General features: G+C 43.1%; 1 non-coding gene and 1 pseudogene across 1 annotated transcript; both read left to right on the top strand.

The window, feature by feature from the left end:
- Positions 1 to 7,147: 7,147 nt before the first annotated feature.
- Positions 7,148 to 7,220, top strand: TRNAG-GCC (transfer RNA glycine (anticodon GCC)). Its single transcript has one exon. It is a non-coding gene; the product is annotated as a tRNA-Gly (tRNA).
- A 741-nt stretch (positions 7,221 to 7,961) lies between these two features.
- On the top strand, positions 7,962 to 14,908 carry LOC132530025 (dnaJ homolog subfamily C member 8-like; annotated as a pseudogene).
- The last annotated feature ends 601 nt before the right edge of the window (positions 14,909 to 15,509 follow it).

Below are 15,509 nucleotides of genomic sequence, written 5' to 3'. Positions count from 1 at the left end.
CTGATGTGCAGAAACGCTGCATCTCAGGAGTGTGACTCCTGTTACTAATTCAAGTGGTGGAGCCCCACCCCAGACCTGCTGAGTCAGAACCTCTAGAGACAGTGATGCACGTCAATTAAATCTCAGTGAAACTGGAGGAAAAAAATAAAACAATATTACGTGATGAATCTGAAAAAAAAAGAATCTGATGAAAGGGCCTGGGAGTTTTATTTTCCTTAAACACGCCGGTTTATCCTCATGCACACTAATATGTGAGAATCAGTCTTCTAGGGAAAGGAGTCCAACCCTGCTTCCCTTTTTTTCTTCAGTTAAGAGATATCTTGTTGGTTTGGAGGATACTTCTGCCAGCCACAAGCCAGCTAGCAGGCACACAGATGGGTGGATTTGATTTGAAAACATGATGATTGTGTGATGTACAGTATCTGTGTGTTCTAGCAATGCTATTTCTCATCGGTTTGTATCCTAACTCATGATGTTGCATACTTGCTTTCTCTAAAACCATAATTTACCCAAGATGATTCTTTCCTGTCACACCCGATGCCCCCTTTTTATATTTTGTAATACATCCTTTATTAATTATTCTTTTATGAAAGTTGTATTATTATAACCTATCTAACATGTAATCAAAACATAATGCCTTATCTCATATAAACAAGGCATTGAAGGAGAATAATACACCCATAATAAAATAACATGTACTCCAGTGATGATGTGAGCACAGTTGCACTGAAGGGCATAGTGAAGTGGTCAACTGCTTGCCTTCATGTGGGCAGTCACCATAGGCACACAGGTACACTGGCCTGATGTGGCCAGAAGAGTAGGTCACCCATGCATGATACACTAGCAGCTAATATTTATTGGTCACTAAATGCCAGGACTGTGATGTGTGCTTTACCCGCACCATCTCACGAAATGCTTACCACAATCTGTGATGACCCAAAAGGGTTAAATCAAGGTCAAGTTCACGCAGCCAGGAAGCGTTGGGGTGAAGGCTGAATCCAGGCTCCCTGACTTCAGGGCTGCAGAGAGGGTCCGTCTATCTTGGCCACTTAACTGCCGAGAGCTTCGTTGCTCTTCCTGATGTCAGCTTCTGCATTAGTGAGCAGCTTCTTGTAAAGTTCAAAGCAAAACAAAATCTAGTTTGCCCGAGATTTATATAGTAAATCACATTCTTAGAAAACTCAACATATATTAACCCCGTACCAGAAATCCCTTGTATCTGTCAAACAGTTAAATTTGCAGTTCAGGTGAGTATAAATGGGTTTTTAAGTCACGTGAGATGTTTCAAGTCTTGATTTGTGTGTTCTGACTTACTGTGCTATGTCCACCCCCACTAAATGCCCACAGTCCCCTTCCATCATTGTGATAAAGGTTGCACCCACAGATTTCCGGGGTGCCCTCCAGGGGCTGTGTCACACCTGCTGAGAACGACCACTGTGACCCCTGCCGGGGACATCTTTGAAGGTGTGTTGCCATTGTGTCTTGGGAGCTGGGTTTAGGCAAGGTGACCATGGTTTGGTTTTGTTTAAAATTTTTAAAAATTATTTGTTTACTTTAAATTTTATTGGGCTATAGGTGACTTACAATGTTGTGTTAGTCTCAGGTGTACAGCGAAGTGAATCAGTTATACATACACATAGATCCACTCTTTGTTTAGATTCTTTTCCCATATAGGTCATTACAGAGTATTGCGTAGAGTTCCCCGTGCTGTACGGTAGGAAGGTGACCATGTTTTAATGGTAAACCATGGTCAACGCCTGAAACACCATTTGAGCAGAGTGTGGTATTCCCCTGACTTGCTACCAGCTGTGCAACACACGGCTCTGTTGGCTTTTCCGTCGGGCCCAGGGCACCCCGTCGTCCAGCCAGCCTTCCCTCTTTACGTCTGATTCTCTCCCCAACGGCACACTCTTCAATAGAGGACACGCTTGAGGTTCAAAATGCAAAAGGCCACCGTCGTATCTGTCCATCTCTGAGCGCTAACTTAGCCGGTAAATTAAAGCGTGGACTTGCTGTTCGTCATTTGCCACAAATTAGCACAATAACCAAGCTTTGCGGTTCACGTCAACCAACCCTAAATGAGGTGGCTTTCTTCTCCATCCCTTCCCTTACCTCCTTCCTTCCAGAAGCTCCACGTTCTCTGTCTTTTAAAGGAAACTCAGCTTTTTCGGTTCCTCAGCTCGGTCCCAGGAAGCTCCACCGAGATCCGCTGTCGCTGTCCTGGTCGCTTGTTCACACGGGACAATCACACCCATGTCTCCAGCACACGCATGCGATTTCCTCAGCTCAAACGATTGTCAAAAGTCCCACCATTAAAGAATTTCATCCACTCAACTAGTAACAGAGAAGTTAAGGGAAGATGCAGCCCTGAAGTCAGGGAGCCCGGATTCAGCCCTGGCTCCAACACTCCCTGGCTTTGTGAATTGACCTTGATTTAACTTTTTCAGGTCGTCACAGGTTGTGGTGAGGATCCCGTGAAATCCTGTGAGTAAAGCACACATCACAGTCCTGGTGTTACTAAGTCTAAGCTCTCTCTGCTCGCCACACAACAGGCCTGTGAATTGGAGACAAGGTGTGGAGGCAAGGAATACGACTTTATTCGGAAAGCCAGCAGACCCAGAAGACGGCAGACTAGTGTCTCCAAAAAACCATCCTATCGGCGTTTGGATGCCAGTTTCTTTTATAGCACAGAGAGGGGGAGGAGATGAGGAAGTAAAGTAAAAAGGTCATAAGTTTTGCAAATATACCCTGGAATGGCCCCCCTCTTGGAGGGAATGTGTTAATTTCTTCTTTCTTGCAGCCATCCACAGGTAGACAGGTCCGGATGTTTCCCTAAACAAAGGCACTTTGGTTTAACATTCAGGCAGAGGAGCAGGGTTCCCCGAGGCAGGCCGTTATGTAGAGACAGTATCCTTTTAGTGAACAGAAGCTGCGGAGAGCAAAGGTTCAAGTAAAAGGAACAGATCCAACGTGTAGCCTGATTTGACTTCACACTGGCATTTAGTGAGCAATAAACATTCACTGCTGGTGTACTTTCTACTCAATGCATTCATTGTTCAGTGGCAGGAAACAGACATATAAACAGTAATCATTGTTAGATTTTTCAGTTTCCCAAAGGGCAGTTTGTCAGTTGAGAAATGTTCAAATTATGTAATTTATTGAAGCAATAAATAAAACTAACCTTTAAACTTTTAAAATTTCAGCCCACAATTCTAATTGTTTATAAAGCTAGTGAATTTAGCAATTAGTTTTAAGGGTTTCTTATAATTTAGTTACTTGAATTTTCTTAGTTATTTTAAACTCATTTTTAAATTTAATACATTTTTGGCTACGTTTTGCAACTGACCAATATACAAAGCCTTCCCACATAGTTAAAAAATTGTAGTGAAGCTAATAATTATATAGATATTAACCTTCAAGTCTGGCAATCATGACACTATTTACAAACTTAGCAGAATTCTCATCCCTTTCAACTTAAAAATCTAAGTCTGAATTAATAAAGTACACATTTGAAATTGGAATCTTAAGATAAATTTGTCAGACTCCGAAATGCTCAATTCTTTAAAATTACAAATACTTTCAATACCAAATATGTGCAGTTATCCTCAAATACAGCATAAACATGAATCGAGATTTGAATTCGTTCTGTGTATTTAATTTTAAGTCGTCTGGAGGTTGAAGACCTTTTCCGACTTAGGAAACAATTGTACCATCCCAAGCTTTTAGGAGTTCCCTCCTTAGTGCACGGAGATTGCGTGGGACCAGGGATGCGCCCTGGGCGCAAGGTCTGGGATACACTTGTCCAGGGTGATTCTTTCCACGGCGAGGAGGGATGAGTTGAGTGTCCATCTATAGGGGCTCTTCCTACAGGGACTTCAATTCCTGCTCTCCTAGGGGTGCATTTGTGGCCCATGTTCTCTGGATTCAAGGTGCATATGACCTGATCATCAAAGCTGATTTCAACCGCCCCTCTTATCATGACATTGTCATTTATACTTTACTTACATGTATTTATCCTGTGATCCTACTCTAAGTTCCTAGTCCAGATTCTAAGTTCCTGTCTTCCTGGGCCCTCCTGCGTATCTCCCTTGGCTTTGCTTGACTCTGATCTCCGGTGGCCTTGGCCTGCAGCAGCTTGTAGCAGGATTTCGGTTCCCAGCCAGAGACTGAAGTCAGTCTGCGGCAGCGAGAACACTGAATCCTATTCATGAGACCAGGGGCCAGTGACAAGGCCCTGCCTGTACAGCTTTGCAGAAAACGAATTTCCACCAAGAAACAGAAAGTAACGAAACAAGTAACGTATTTATTAGGAGGAAAAAAGAGTATCTGTGGATAGACACACGGGTGGGCTCAGAGAGAGAGTCGTGCCCTCGTGGTAGTTTGAATCGCTCATGTGGGGCATTTCTTCCAGGTGTCCTTTGGCCAATCATCTTGCTTTGCCAGGTTCTGAGTCCGTATTTGGTTTATCTCAGGGTCTCCCGTGTATGCGAGCATATCTCTTAGCCAAGATGGATTCTAGCGAAGAGGCCTATGGGTCGGGTGACATCACTCCCTTTTCGACCTCCAGGAAGGCTTTCTGCACATGTATAGTCGGGAAGGTCTCCTTGACCTCGAGAACGAGAACTATGTGGTCTCTATCTAGGCGGGGCTTAGCTTCTCCTCTTCATCTTGGAGTATCTGTCCACAGGGGACAAACTCCAGCTGTTCAGCCTGGGGCCCATCTATCTCCTGCCTCAGCTCTAAGGTCACACTGACCTTTATCCTAAGGACAAATAGAAGTTCTAGAGTGGAAGCGTGTATGGCATACCTGTGAAGGGCTCTGAGAGCTTGAAGAAGAAAACCACCAGAAATGGATTTCTAAAGCTGTCTTGAGGATAACCAGGGGACAGGTGTGAGCTGGTGTGTGAGTGTTTGGGTGAGGAGGGAGCTGTCACTGAGCGTGAAGAGAACAGCGTGAGCGATGCACTGGGGGCTCGAGAGATGCACTGGGGTGTGAGAGTCAGGTGGTTACAGTGTGTTGGGGGAGGGGAAGGAGAGAAGAGTTTAGCCCTTACCTTGGGGGTGATGCCCAGTGGTTTAGCAGGTAAGCTCTATGCAAAACTCCACCTCTTAGCTGGGAGACAAATCCCTAACCTCTCTTTCTCAGCCTCAATTTCCTTGTCTGTAAAATGGATGTGATGATAATAATACCTACAAACACCTACATCGGAGGACTGTGGTGAGGAATTAAATGAGATGATGCTGAGTGCTGAGCCTGGCACACAGTGAATACTAGGTAAATGTTAGCTGTTATCATTTAAGTAGCAATGCCATGACTGAGTCCATACATTCATTTCCTGACTTAATAAGTAGTAGCTGCCTTTCTTAAGGCAGGGAGGGATCCCTGTTTTCAAAGTGATGGCAACAGCAGCTTAATGAAGGTAACTTATCCCATTAGAAAGTAGCTGAGCTGGTTCTGACTTAAGGACACTCAGGAGAAAGACATGCTCATGATCTCGGAGAGACAGCAGTGAGTGGTGGCTTGAAGCAAGATCTTAGCTCCCTGCTGAGGAATCGAACCTGGATAGCCTGGATGAAAACCAGGAATCCTAGCCACTAGACCAGCAAGGGCTAGAGGCTAGAAGCAAAGGTTCCCTGACTCTTACCCCTGCTTGAAAGCAAGCTTGTTTCAAGGAGGCAAAAACTGTAAAAACAAGTACAAAGTTTATTATTAGAGACACAGCACAACATGTGGGAGAGCTCACGGAGAAACAGTTTCTTTAGTTAAGACAGAGCAAAGCAGAGATACACACCAGAGAGGAAGGGTGTGGGCATCCTCCCTAATGACGAGGAACGCAGTAAAGAGACCGTTACATCCTGTATACAGGGCAGTTCTTCCGGGTCTTTGTTTACCTTTGGCCAATAATCTCATTTCTTTTCCACGCCTGACCTGCCCTAGGGCACTCCTCAACATGCCTGCGCAACCTTTTTCGAGATGGATGCCAGCCCGGAGGCCTATGGGGACGTGGGGGGAGGCTACCCCTATTCTGGGGTGGAGCCCCCTCCTTTTTGACCCCTAAGGAGCCTTTCTGCGCATGTGCAGTGTCTCCCTTGCCCCAAGGATGGGAAATATGAGACCTCTTGATCTTTTGCTCAAGCAAGGTTTTAGCCCCTCTCTGTCCCTGCCATGACTGCTATCTTAAAGTGTCCACAGGAGACAAAGTCCAGCTATTTACCCCGTTCCTGTTGTTATTTCCATCTCGAAGTACACACAGGAGGCTGGTTGTAACTATCTAGCCTAGAGCCCACCTGCCTCCTTCTTCAGGAAATGTAAACAGGAGGCTAGTTGTAAATGCCTAGGCTGGAGCCCATCTATCTCATGCCTCAGACACAGTGATGTAATTCTGGAAGGCTATGGGGAGCATGGGAGGTAGAAGGAATGGAAAGCAGAGTTGAAGACAGGCCTAGGCGCCTACTCGGCGCTCTATAAATATTTGCTGAGTGAATGAATTGAGGAATGAATGGGGTGGGGAGATTCTTTCCTTATTCTTAGGTGAAAACTCCATCTGACCCCAGATTGTTCTGGTCTTGTTCAGGTAATAATCATTTCAATTTTGTAATAAAAGCCCAAGATATAATAGGCTCTATTTGGTCATCAGGATGCCCGGTGTTGTGTAATCATTCAAATTCTAGCTTGGTACCCTAACTCTCTTCTCTGCCCCCCAGCTGGGGTCCAGGAAGATAGTGTGGTTGGTACTTTTTTCAGCCTTCACTTATTTTCATCCCCAGTTTGCCAACAGAGGCTGTCCTCTCTCTGGGACTGGGCCAAGGGGGGCCGGGGGGCCGGGGATTGGGGAAAAGGGTACAGTCTTACGGGGTGAAGATCTTTGCTGACTTTAGATGTCTGAAGCAGCAGGTGTTTGGAGCTGAGTGTTGTGAGGTGTTTTCACCAAAATGATGGTTTGGGTGGTAATTGAAGCTGTAGAAATACATGTTGCAGAGGATACAGTATCATATTAATAAAACATCACCCATTAACACCTTAGCACAAATGAGGGTAGCTACACCTCACTGATAAGCATGTGAATAAGGATGAATAATTTATGGAGATGATGTGTGTTGGGAGTGTTGGGTGGAAGCTGCCCTAAGAAATTTGAATTACGGGACTTCCCTGGTGGTCCAGTGGTTAAGACTCTGCGCTGCCAATGCAGGGGGCACGGGTTCGATCCCTGGTTGGGGAGATAAGATCCCGCATGCTGTGCGGCGCGGACAAAAAAAGAAGATATTTGAATTAAAGAGCTGTAAGGTAATTTAGAGATTATCTATGCCAATCTGTACATTTTGTAATTGAAGGAACTGAGTAAAAACGAGAGAAATGACAGCTCTGTAGGATCCGGGTGGACAAACGCTTCTGAGTCCAGGCAGTCCGTAAATAGGACAATGGGAAACAGAAGCATAGGGGAACATTTGTGCTTCCGTGGAAAACTGCATTGCCTGGAGTCTAGACTGGATGAGGTCCAGGTTAGCTGATTTTGATTCTAGGGAGATGCTTTACAACTCTGTAAGCTGTAGATAACCAATAACAATGCTGTTGACTAAAAAAATATACTCAACAACCTAAAAGTTGGGAGTTATGTTTTATTTGGTGGGAATTTTTTGGGCTTCAAGCCCAGGAGGCAGCATCTCAAGTAACCCTGAGAAAACTGCTCCAAGAAGGCAGGGGAGAGCGAGGATATACGGGAGTTCTGCAACAAAGGGCAAGTCGTAGGAACAAAAGGTTACTGTTAATAAAAGAAAACTAGACATTTCAAGTTAAGGAATTTAGCGCTTTTCTATGTCTGGGAAGATGCAAGAGTCTGGGCTCACTGAGATCATTCCTTTGATATGCACCTCAGCTATCTGGGGCCAGTATCCTGCGTTTTCTCATCCTGAGTTTCCTCGGGGCTCACCGTGGGTAGTGGCTGCAGTCTGAGGGCTGCTAGATGGCAGGTATGCTCTGTTTCCTTCCTGAGTGCCCTCAGGGCTCACCAGCTCACTGTTGGAGGGCTGCAATCACTGATTATGACATCATTGTTTACTGATATGACAGGCAATATTCTGTTTATCAATGCAAAGTAATTCTTGTCTATATACATGTAAGTTCTGCCATGGAGTTTCAGCCGACCTGTCTCCCCCAGTTTTGCCTCCAATGGCATGTTTATTTCAAGATTCCTGAGTTTGTTTTTGTTTTTTTCTTTTCAAGATTCCTGAGCTTTGGATTCTCCTTTGTACTGGTTGTAACACCTCACCATTCTCCTCATGAATGAATTAAACACAATCTTTAATGTGTTCATTTTTATATCTGCCGGAGAGTCATGACTGTTACCCTTGCTTCACAATTATCCTTTACTAAAAGGACAAAAGGACTGTGGGGAATATGGGCAGCTCCCAGCTCCTCGCCAGCTCCCTCCAGAAGAGTATTTCCGGATGGGGAAGTCGGTCAATGATACCAGATCTTCAGCTTTTCAAGGAAAGCTGAAAATTTTTCAGCCTTTTTTTGTAAATGTGTGAAAGCTCTTTATTTTTATTTTATTTTTTTTTGTGGTACGCGGGCCTCTCACTGTGGTGGCCTCTCCCGCTGCGGAGCACAGGCTCCGGACGCGCAGGCTCAGCGGCCATGGCTCACGGGCCCCGCCGCTCCACGGCACGTGGGATCCTCCCGGACCGGGGCACGAACCCGTGTCCCCTGGGTCGGCAGGCGGACTCTCAACCACTGCGCCACCAGGGAAGCCCTGAGTTAACTTTTGGGTGTATCAACTGGAGGTGCCTGGGGAACGTCCAAGTGGAAATATCCAAAAAGCAGAAAGATACTTGACTAATAAGCCTATGAAAAAGGGCAGTATAATTAGTAACCAAAGAAATACAAGTGTAAATGGCAATAAGCTATTTCCTGCCTATCATGTTAGTAAATAATAATAATTATTATTATTATACAGAATCTGCACAGATCAGTGATATGGTAATCCTCCGTACTGCTGGGAGGGTGAGAGGCGGTGGTATATAAAATGAAATGAAGAGCACTTTGGGAATATGTACGAAAATAACACTGCAAGGGATTTACCTTAGGGAAATAATCTTGAATGTAGGCAAAGAATTAAATTTTGCTTCAAAGATGTTTATTGTTGCATTGTTCATAGTTGTAGAAAATTGGAAGTAACTACCAACCAGCAAGGCTTGGATGAATGACTGTGCTAAAATTCCATCCTGCTATTCGGAATAAGGTTTTTGAAGAGTACTAAATGGAAAAATACTCAACTATATCACTAAATAAAAAAAAAAGCAAGTTAAAACTTCACATGATCCCATTTTTATTGTTAAAAATGTTTTTAAGAGGGACTGGAAGGAGGTAATCAAAATGTCATCTCTGCTTCTCCCCAGGTGTTGGGATTACAGGCGTTTTAAGTATTTGTTTGATTTTGCTTCTCTTTATTTTATAAGCTTTCTGTAATGTTTGACTTATAATAAAACTAATAAATACAATAATAGCAACAAAATTAAATTGTAAAAAGCTCTCACAGCTATTTTAAAGAGCATTGCCAGAACATGACGGTATTTAAACACTGATGCCAGCATGGACCAGGTAAACTGAAAACGGAAGGACACGCCTGGAGTACGAGGACAGGGTTCATCATTCGGTTGAAACTGTAAACAATTTTTTGCTGGTATGTATATACATTCGTGTACTTTCTATGACAAAGCTCTAATCAAAAGTTGGTCCTCAGATAAGCATCAAGTATTTATGCCCAAGAGTAAGTAAAAATTCTTTGAATAAGGAAAGAAACACGTATGGTTAGAGATAAGCAGAAGCTTCTGGAAGTATGATTTTCTTCACAAGTATTCTAGGAAGACCGTCTTCAAACATTAGAATATTGAAAGAAACACGTATGGTTGGAGATAAGCAGAAGCTTCTGGAAGTATGGTTTTCTTCACAAGTATTCTAGGAAGACCGTCTTCAAACATTAGAATATTATTGGTTTCAATATTTTGCGGGGAGAACCGCCTAATACTTTCTTCAATAGATATCTCCCTTCTGTGACAGCTTATATATGAAACAGATAAAAGCAAGATACTCCATGGGGGCAGGAAGCGGTGAGGGGGATAGAGGGTCTGGGGCTCTGCTAGCCTGTTGTCCACCTTCTAGCCTTACAATCAGCTGCGAATGCATCTGTATGGGGTCCCTAGTCTTCTCAGAGGTAGTTGGAAAAACCCGTCAGAGCAATAGGGTAAAAAAGCTATGCTCCCTGGAAAGGTAGAACTAGCCCAAAGAACTAGGAGGGAAGTGTGCTGATTGCAAACTGCCCAGACTAGGGAAGAGTGGACCAGGAAGGCTTTATCTCCAGCTGTGGGCAGTGAGAGAAGGGACACAGGAGAGGAGAATTCAGTTCTTTCCCAGGACCCACTTCAGCCCTGAAGCACACAGCTTTTCCAAGAGCTACTCTACCAGTTTGAAAGCCCTGCTGTCACTTGCAGAATGAATCAGCTAGATTTAGAATCGAGCTGAGATACCAATCATAGGCACACATGCACACGATTAAAATTATGTGTCTATTTTCTCCTACTTAGGCACATAAGGGGTGAGAAAATTTACAGGTTGCAGCTCCAGAGGGGTGGAGGGGAGGCTATTCCTAAAGAGCTAGATATATGGCAAAATCCCTGATTAAGATTTTGCAAACATGTCCCTCCCTCCCCGTGCCCGTTCCCCCCACCAATAATAATCCCATCGTGGCAACATTAAAAATGGCTAAGAGAAATCACAGCAGTAGTTACAGCTGTCCCAGAAGCATCCCATAGCCCAGGCTGCCTCCCACCCGTAGTGGAAATAGTGTTACCGAACCTGGCTTTGGGTCTCCTCGATCAACGTGCAGCAAAGCCAATCTACTGACACCAGGTTGTGGTGAAGGAAAGTACAGCGTTTATTGCAGGGCCGAGCAAGGAAAAGAAGCAATGCATGCTCAAAAGACCCAACTCCCTGATGGTTTTCAGCAAAGGGTTTTTAAAGGCAACGTTTTGGGTGAGGGTTGCAGCTTGTGGTCTCTCTTCTGATTGGTTGTTTTTGGTGGTGTTTTGAGAATCTTAATCATTAAACTTCTGGTTCCAACTAGTCTGGGGTCTATGTGCTTGTGGTCAGCATGTAGTCACCATCTTCCACCTGGGTGGTGGTCTCAGTTTTCGCAGAACAACTCAAAGATATGTGTCAGATGGTTACGTACATCCCTTGAGGGGAACTAGGACTCCGTTTTATCACTGAACTATTGCTTAAGCTCTCATTACTTTTCTTGCTTAATTGCTTTTCCTTTGTTCCTGCATTGCCTCACTTCCCTAATTAGTAACTGCTTGAATCTGCTCTTGGGAACTCAAGGAAGGCCTAGGAGACCAAAGCCTTTTTATACAAACAAGAAATGGGACATGGAGTGAATTTGGTACCGGGGAGGGCCCTGCAGGGTCCTGCTTGGTTCCAATAACAAAGTCCATCCCTCCCATCACACAGAAGCACACGCACACGCACATCACCACCAGTGGCATCACCACCACACATGTGGAATCTGCCCATCACCTGTGGATGCTTCTCTCACCACTTCTTTTCTGCCTTGAAGATGTTGTGCACCATCCCAACTTTGGACGAAATGTGATACCCGTCTGGCTACTGCTAGACCGAAGTCTGTAGCTAAGACCTTCCAGAGAAGGAAGAAAAGAAAGAGAGCACCAGGGCCTCCTTCCAAACATTTATTTAACAGCTTCTCTGGCTCTCTCATGTTTCTCCAGAGACTTCAGAAAAAGAAAAATTTCCTGGAGTTTCTAATTGCCTTTATTTTTATTACGAGGAGGCATATGCTTTAATGGCATCATTAAAATCTTTTACTTTGTTAATTATACAATATCGTGAATATTCATATAAAAATCTTTTTATGGACAGAAGGTTTCATTTTTCTTGGGTGGTACCTAGAAGTGGAATAGCTAGATCTTATAATTAACTTTAGGAGCGAGTGTTCTATAAATGCCAATTAGGCCATGTTGATTGTGTTGTTCAGATCTGCCATATCATGATTACTGGGATGGGAAGAAAGACGCATAGAGGGGCCCTATGACCTCCACTCCCTGGTGTTACTCCCATGATTAAATTACGTTACGTGACAAAGAGGCTTTTATAGATGCAATTGTAGAAGAGACCAAAATATGGCGCCCCAGAATACGCCTCCTTGTCCTAAGGATTATTTTGAACTGATTATTTTGAGAAACAGAAGACACAGGAGAAGCTCTGAAACTAAAGTAGAAGTTACCCTTTTACAGGAGGAGTTTACATTTACAAAGGAAATCTCCGTTTGTAAGAGTTTCTCCTTCTCTGTACCTGGAAGAGAAGGATGACTATAAATCACAAGAGACTCTTATCAGTGGATGAGGTACCAGCTTAAGTCTGCATAACTAGTCTTACTTTTATTTACCTTACTTTTCCTGATCACTCCCATAACTGGCCTCCCCCACACCCTTCTTTCTCTGTTTTTAGCTGAAGACCATGATATTTAAGCCTGAATTCTAAGCCCATTCCTTGAGGATTACTCATTTCTCTGGTTATCTCTCCCAAGAGCTATACATGTAATAAAGTTTAGTTTGTTCTTCTCTTCTTAATCTGTATTTTATTATATAACCCCAGAACTTAGAAGGCTAGGGGAAAGGTATTTTTCTTCCCCTACATGTTTAAAATGACTTATCAGTTGACGTCAAGATTAGGGAGGCTGGGCTTCCCTGGTGGGGGAAGAGTGGTTGAGAGTCTGCCTGCCGATGTAGGGGACACGGGTTCATGCCCTGGTCCGGGAGGATCCCACATGCCGCGGAGCGTCTGGGCCCGTGAGCCATGGCCGCTGAGCCTGCACGTCCGGAGCCTGTGCTCCACAACCAGAGATGCCGCGGCAGTGAGAGGCCCGCGTACCGCAAAAAAAAAAAAAAAAGATTAGGGAGGCTATCCCAGTGGATGTGCTCCATTTACATGAACTCTTTAGAATCAGACAGTTTTCCCTGGCTAGTAGCGGAAGAGGAAGTCAGAGAGATTTCAAGTGTGAGGAAGAGGTGCTGGCTTTGAAGATGGAGGGGCCCAGGTGGCAAGGGAAGCAGGTAGCTTCTAGTTGCTGAGAGTGGCCTTGATTAACAGCCAGCAAAGAAACAGGGACCTCAGTCCTACAGCTTCAAGTAACTGAATTATGCCAACAATCTGAACGACCCTAGAAGTGACTTTTCCCAGAGGCTACAGAGCCCAGAGTGGCTGACACCTTGATTTTGGCCTTGTGAGACACTTGGGGGAGAACCCATTTAAGACCACCCTGGCTTGTGACCTACAAAACTATGTTGTTTTAAGCCACCTCTTTGTGAAAATTTTTTATGCAGCAAGAGAAAACTAACGCATGTACTAACTTTTTGTTCCAATTGTTTTATCACTTATTCGCTCCAGGATTGTAGATTTGCCTATTTATCTTTAGTTATGACAGTTTTTGCTTCATGTATTTTGAAGCTCTAAAGTTCACATACATGTAGGATAGTTATGCCTTCCTGACTGATTGACCCTTTTGTTGTTATAAAATTTCTACTTCATCTCTGATAATACTCCTTGTTTGGAAGTCTTCCTTGTCTGGTATTAACATAACCACACCAGGTCTCTTCTCTCCAAGAAGATATAACAATGCTTAATGTGTATGCAACTGACAACAGAGTGTCAAACCACATGAGGCAAAAACTGATAGAACTGCAAGGACAAATAGATTAATGCACTATTACACTTGCAGACTTTGGTGCCCCTCTGCATATACTGAACAGATCTACCAGGCAGACAATCAGTCAGTACATAGTTGAACTCAAAAACACCATCAATCAACTGGATATAATTGACATCTATAGGATACTTCATCTAACAACAGCAGAATACACATTCTTTTCAAGCTTGTGTAGGACATTCACCAGGTAGACCACATTCTGGGACATTAAACTCACCTTCACAAATTTAAAAGACTAGAAATCTTACAATGCATACTCTTAGATTACAGTGGAATTAAAATAAAAAGATAGCTGGAAAATCCCTAAATACATGGAGATTAAACAACATAGTTCCAAATAACACAAGGGCCAAAGAAGAAATCTCAAGAGAAATTTTAAAATGCTTTGAACTAAATTGAATTGAAAATAGAATTCATCAAAATTTATGAGATACAGTGAAAGCAGTGCTAAGAGGGAAATGTATAGCATTAAATGCACATAATAGAAAAGAAGAGGAAGAGTCACGTGGTGAACGAATTGGGGAAATGGTGGCTGTAGGAGTGAGCAGGCTTGGGGTGGAGGGGGCAGCACAGAGGAAGCATTTATGACCTTCTACTGTGAGGTGAAACAAATAAAGAAGAGAGATTCCGTTCTAAAGTCCAAAAGTGAGATTGAAAGATTGACCTGTCCTGGTTCCTCCTACTTCAACTTGAACCCTGATGTTCTTCAGATAGATCCTGAAGTGACAGATGAAGAAATAAGAAAGTAGTTTCAGCAGTTATTCATATTGGAGCATCCTGAGAAAAAAGAGGGTGATGCTGATGGAGCACAAAACCCTTTTGAAGCTGTGGACAATGTTTACAAGTTGCTACTGGACCAGGAACAAAAGACAAGGGCCCTGGATGTAATTCAGGCAGGGAAATAATACCTGGAACACACTGTGAAAGATTAAAAAGGGCAATTAAAGAAGGAAGGAAAACCTACAAATGTAGGTTTGGATGATCTCAAGCTGTTCAAAGAAGCAGTATACAAACAGACCATAAAACACATTGCTGAGCTGGAAATTAAAAGTAAAGAGAGAGAAATGAAAGAGATGCATGAAAGGAAATGAATAAGGGAAGAAGAGATTGCAGCTCAAGAAAATTTTTAAGAATCATTTTTTTTCTCTTTTTTCTTCACATTGGATAATTTCTATTGATATGTCTGGAAATTTATGACCTTTTTGTCTGAAGTTGCCAATTCGCTATTAAGTCCACCCAGTAAATCTTTAATTTCAGATACTATAAATTTCAATTCTAGATTTCCCATTTGGTTATTTTTTAGAGTTTCTAGTTTTTCCTTGAGATTTCACCATCTCTACATTCATTATGTCCATCTCTTTCTTTAAATTCTTGAACATTTTTATAATAGCCATTATAAAGTCCTAGTGTTTGAATGACTACATCTGAGTCATCTTCTGGTGGGTTTCTATTGACTTATATTTTAATGGGTCACATTTTTCTGCTTCTTCACATGTCCAGTAATTCATGATAATATCCTTGACATTGTGAATGAATCCTTGTAAAGCATCTGGTTTATATTGTTTTCCTTTAAAGAATGTTGAATTTTGTTCCAACCGTTAATATACTGGAAGCTTATTTTGATGTTGTTGAGACTTGCTTTGGGGCTTTGTTAGAGTGGGTTTAGAGTGGCCCTTACCCTAGGGCATGGTTCTTACACGTAAGCAGTGGTCTTTCTATTGTCTTAGCAGG

Source organism: Lagenorhynchus albirostris, chromosome 11 (assembly GCF_949774975.1).
Source record: "Lagenorhynchus albirostris chromosome 11, mLagAlb1.1, whole genome shotgun sequence".
Classification (NCBI taxonomy): domain Eukaryota; kingdom Metazoa; phylum Chordata; class Mammalia; order Artiodactyla; family Delphinidae; genus Lagenorhynchus; species Lagenorhynchus albirostris.
The sequence above is the reverse complement of the archived record's forward strand: the minus strand, read 5'-3'. Positions and strand labels throughout refer to the sequence as shown.